We start from the raw sequence: 4,859 nt of genomic DNA on the forward strand, positions 1-4,859 counted from the left end.
TTTTGAGAGACACATTCATCAGTCCCTGTGCTACCCTGCAAGGAGAACTGTATATGACAACCTAATTCTCAGAGTATGATATCAGAGGATGTATGACCATCACGTATAAGGAGAGGGTGTCGGGAGGCCTTGGCTCTGGACAGGAAGGATTGGCCTGCTCTGCTTGAAGTCCACACAGAGGGAATGGAAACCAGTCTTTGCAGCATCAAATTTTAGGCTATGGTTACTCCTGGCAGCTCTCACATTGAGTCACTAAAAGTTGTCTGCTGGAAAATGGAAAAGGTTTTTCGTGACCCTAGGATCGCGTTGGCACACCAGACCAGGCCATGGTGGTCCCCAGTATGAGCCCCGTAGATGTTCTTTAACGGCCTTTCCTCTCTGCTCTCCATGATTGGGAAGGAAACGTGGAAAGTAAGCATGTGACTCTATGAGGGGAGGGGGTCAAACGCAATCCTTTCTTAAGGAGACAATGGCTCGTACGCACCAGCATTGGGTGCAGATTTGGCATGCCCTCAGATGATGGTTGGTGGAGGATGGAAGCATTTCCATTCATGGTTCAGCAGGGTAGGAAGCCTGAGACACTGCCATAGGTAGACATGTGTACCTTTGTTGGGCTTTTCTCATTGCCCTGAAAACATGGCCTGTTGGCATTGTGCCTGGGAAAATATCTGGCAGAGCTGGAACGCTGTGAAAGCATTGAATAACTTCTTATGGGGTGCAATTCTTGATGTCGTTAAAAATAAAAGGCAAACACACCGAAAGTTCCAATGTTGTACAGATGTGCAAGGCTGTTCATCAGGACAGTTAAGTAACAACATCTTATTTTGATTATCAGGTAGCAGGCTCTTCCTGGAGGCAGGAGCATGCATGAGTGATCCGGCTTCATATCTCCAAAGGGGGTGACTTGTGGCGGGTGGCCACTGTCTTCATGTTGGTCTCCCTATTGGTGCACATTTTGGATATTTGTACCACTTCATCTCACTTTGTGCATGTGAGTTTGTTGCTGTTTTCACTGACCATAAACATGACCCTCTGTATCCCACATCTTTCACCCCTACTGGGCCCAAACTCCTTGTCAACTTCTTGGTGTCTTCCTGTTTCTGCTCTTCTCATGCCCATTCCTGTTGCATCACTCCTTTTCCTTCTGTCACAGGGCAAGGAAATTTGTTGGGGATCAAGAGTCATGGAGGTTTCATGTCTCTGCGAAATGAAACTCCTGGATATCCGCTAAACGAGGCGGTTTTCATCTGGAGGTAAACTGCATAATATGAAAACTACAAGAGCACTATAGGTATTGGCAGGGTCAAGACAGATGCAAAGACAGAAGACAGAGTGTATCCTCTGGTTTATTAGATGCTCGAGAGCACTGACTGGCAACAAACCTTTTTACAATAGGTAGGCGAATGCTGCTTTCTGCAAAGGGATGCAAACGTGTGGTCCCTAGGGTAGGGAGGGTTCCCACTGTGGAACTACATAAGTGGTTTGTTGAGGTTTTGGCAGTCAAGTTAGAGCAGGTGGAAAGGGAGGTCTGCTATGTTTTTGGTATTGGCTCATGCAACATGTTTCTTTGCTGACACAGTGGATCTGCTGGACAAGATAGAAGTGTGTGATATGGAATAAGGAAGAGTTCTGGACTGGAGTGTGTACATTGAAAAATAGTTTGTAAAGATCTGGTTAAAAAGATCAGCAGGGTCAGGGAAGGACTATGAGTCTGAATTAAGAGAGATGGACACAGAGAAATCTCTGCACAAATCTATTTTATGTTTCCAAATGGATTAGCTGAGAGAACAAATGTGAAAGATCACTCTGTGAATGTCTCAGGCTGAATTTGTCAAGGGGAACATGTCAGGAGGAGAATTCTGCTGTACAAATGCCAGGCTCCCATTGTTACCTCTTGCCAGGCCCTACATCTCCATCATGGTCCCATTCACCGTTCCTCCCTCTCCAGAGCAATCGCAGTTTTCCCATTATATTCTGAAAATCAAATGGGAGGAGAAATGGAATTTGTCAGCCTTCACAGTGGCATGAGGTGTTAGATACAGAGTTACAAAACATGTTGGCACATAACATTGCCACTGTCTTAGAAAATAATACCTAATATGTCCAAATGTAGCCCTGCATGTAAGCAGGTAAGTAGCATTTTGTATGGATATAAGAACACCATATATGTATATGTGTTGCTGTGTGTGTGTGTGTGTGTGTGTGTGTGTGTATGATAGGACATATGCATATGGAAATCTATGGTGTGCATATTCATGTATGTATGTGTATGTGTACACTGAAATGTGGTACCTCTCATAAAAAAGCATCTGAACTTTCTGCTATTGTGAACTACCAGACGACAGAGTTCTGACCAACAGTGTCACTGATGCAGTGCAGCATATGGGCAGTGTCTTTGCATGCCTCTTGGGATTGAACAGAGAGAATTAAACACCTGTGTTGGCAGACAGGTCCTCTAAACACTTACACCAAATGGTCCCATCAGAATATGCAAGAGTAAAAGAAACCCCATATCATACACATTTGTTTACATTATTGTCAGGCAAAAAAGGAACCTTTCCCATGAGGTTACATGTGTAAGACAAAAATGCCTTGGGGAGATGTTGGAGATGTTTATTCCAGAGAACAATACTCATTTCTTCAATCACAACATTGTCAGGTGAGCCTTATGGAAACATCCTCCTCAGTTTGTTCTCTGTCATGGTCAACAGGGCTGGAAAGATGGGGTTGGCTGGGGAGCATTCTGCTGTGCACGCTGCACAACAGCAGGAACCACTTGCCCTAGAGTTTGTGTTGTGGAACAATTCCATCGACTCTGACTATAACAGGAAAGGTGTGTATCTTTCTGAGCTGCTGACCAGTAAGCAGCACAGCTCATCCCTTCCGCTCTTCGAAGCAATGGTCTCAGTGTTCACCAAGACAAGGAGGCAATTGTGTCAGTGTAACGCTAGCCCGAGTCTCTAAGATTTGTGAAGTGACATGGCCCAGCTGGAGGGATGTTTGTCAGGGTTCCTAGAATCTGTTGTTGAAAGGAAGGCAGGTACCCTGGCATGACCAATGTGAGAAGGAGCTAACAAAGGTGTAACCACACAGAGACTCAGGTTATTTTAGGGCAATTGAGTGGTGGGTGCCCAAGACACTCTAATGTGTGCTTTATTTGCAGAACCTCGGCCTTTGCTGGACCTCACAGAAAACCTGAGTTTGAGAAAATGGGGGGGGGGGTGAGCGACACAAAGACAGGGAGGCAGAAAGAGAAATAAATGAGAACAGGGAGCAGGAAAGAGGGTGAGAGAGAGAACGAGAGAGAGAGAGAAACAGGCAGACAGAATGCGGGGCTTAGTTTCTCTTGAATACAGGAGGTCAACTCTGCAAATATGAAGTCCACAGACCACTACAGGTAAAGTCCTAACAGTGTCCTCAGCTTGGTCCTCAGATATGCCCATATTAGGGGTAGCCTGCACTGGTGAATTCATTCGGTTATTTCCTGAGAGCTCCCTGTGGATCAATGTGACAAGTACTCCAAAATTGTGATTTGGTAGTGGGAAGTCTGGCCTAGCACACAGTGTCCCAGCAGCTGGCACACATGTCCAGGAAAACACCATGATGCCAGCTTCACTGAACTTTCTGCAGTTTGGTAATTGGAGAGGGTGGGACTGGACAATGTGAGGGTTTCTTGTGGTGGACCTATAGTGGAAGCTTGGCCAAGAAGCAGGAGAGATGGGGGAAGCTCGATAGGTGGTACTTAGGCAGGAAGGCCTGGGTCCCGTGTCCCCAGGGCTTCTTTCTGATTGGTGCAGATGTGTGCCACCTGACTGAGCATGGCTCCGGCATCCTTCCAGCAGATTTCGTTCCAGGCTGGCATGCACCTTGTGCTTGTGCCCTGCCTATTGTTTAATGGCAGTCAAATTGAGAAGCCCAGCTCTAAGGACTTCTCATCCACATTTTGTGTCAGGTCCATTAATTCAGACATTGCTGTGATTTCTGCAATATCACGTTGTTCTTTTGGAACAACATCTGCTTCCACAATAAGGTGATTATGAATTGGTATGTCATCCATGTCATGGGTAAGAGGAGGCTGCCTAGATAGTGTCCACATGCGGTGTGTGAAAGTCGGAATGTGATCCAGTGCCTTTTCATATACTTCTCTTCCTGCAGGTTATAAGACGTCTCATGCCATCTCAACTCATTGGTACCTGAACTATGCATGTGAAGCCGATTGCTGCAGGAATGTAGACAGCAGCCCTAACTTTTTCAACTGGTTCTCTGACTACTACTTTGCCAAATCTGGCAGGATGGCTGACTTGGGGTCTCCCAGGCCATAACCAAAAGAATTTTAGTAGGTGTCTGTGTTCCTTAGATTGGGACCTGAATCCTACCCTATCCTGATGTTCGCCGTTTCCACGGCCAAATCATCAGTAGGAACCTGTGGCCCAATCTCCTGCAGTGCTTTGTGAAGAGCAAGGAACCACAGGAGGACAGGAAGACACCTGTCACAGGAAGACAGTTGTCGAGACTGGGGCGGGCTTGGCAAACATGTGCTGTCAGGAATCTGGGGCATTTATTCTCCATTGCAGAACCTGAGGCTCAAAGGAATGCAACCAGTGCCAGCAGGTCAGGAGGGCAGCAGGATGACATAAGGAGTCTGCACATTCCGTTCTGACTAGCGAAATTTATGGTGGATGAAGCAGTGAGAATGTGCAGAGTCACTCAGAATCAGTGGTCACTCGTTAACTCCCCTCCTCGGTCCTCTCATGTCCTGGCCATCTACCCCACTCTCAGGCCCCCTGCCACCTAATGACAGTATGGCTGGCAACATGTTCTTCCTACCACCCATTACACAAGGTTCGGTAACCCTCTTC

The sequence above is a fragment of the Rhinolophus sinicus genome, unplaced genomic scaffold (genome assembly GCF_057876585.1).
Source record: "Rhinolophus sinicus isolate RSI-liver-muscle unplaced genomic scaffold, RSI-T2T HiC_scaffold_22, whole genome shotgun sequence".
In the NCBI taxonomy this organism is placed as follows: Eukaryota; Metazoa; Chordata; class Mammalia; order Chiroptera; family Rhinolophidae; genus Rhinolophus; species Rhinolophus sinicus.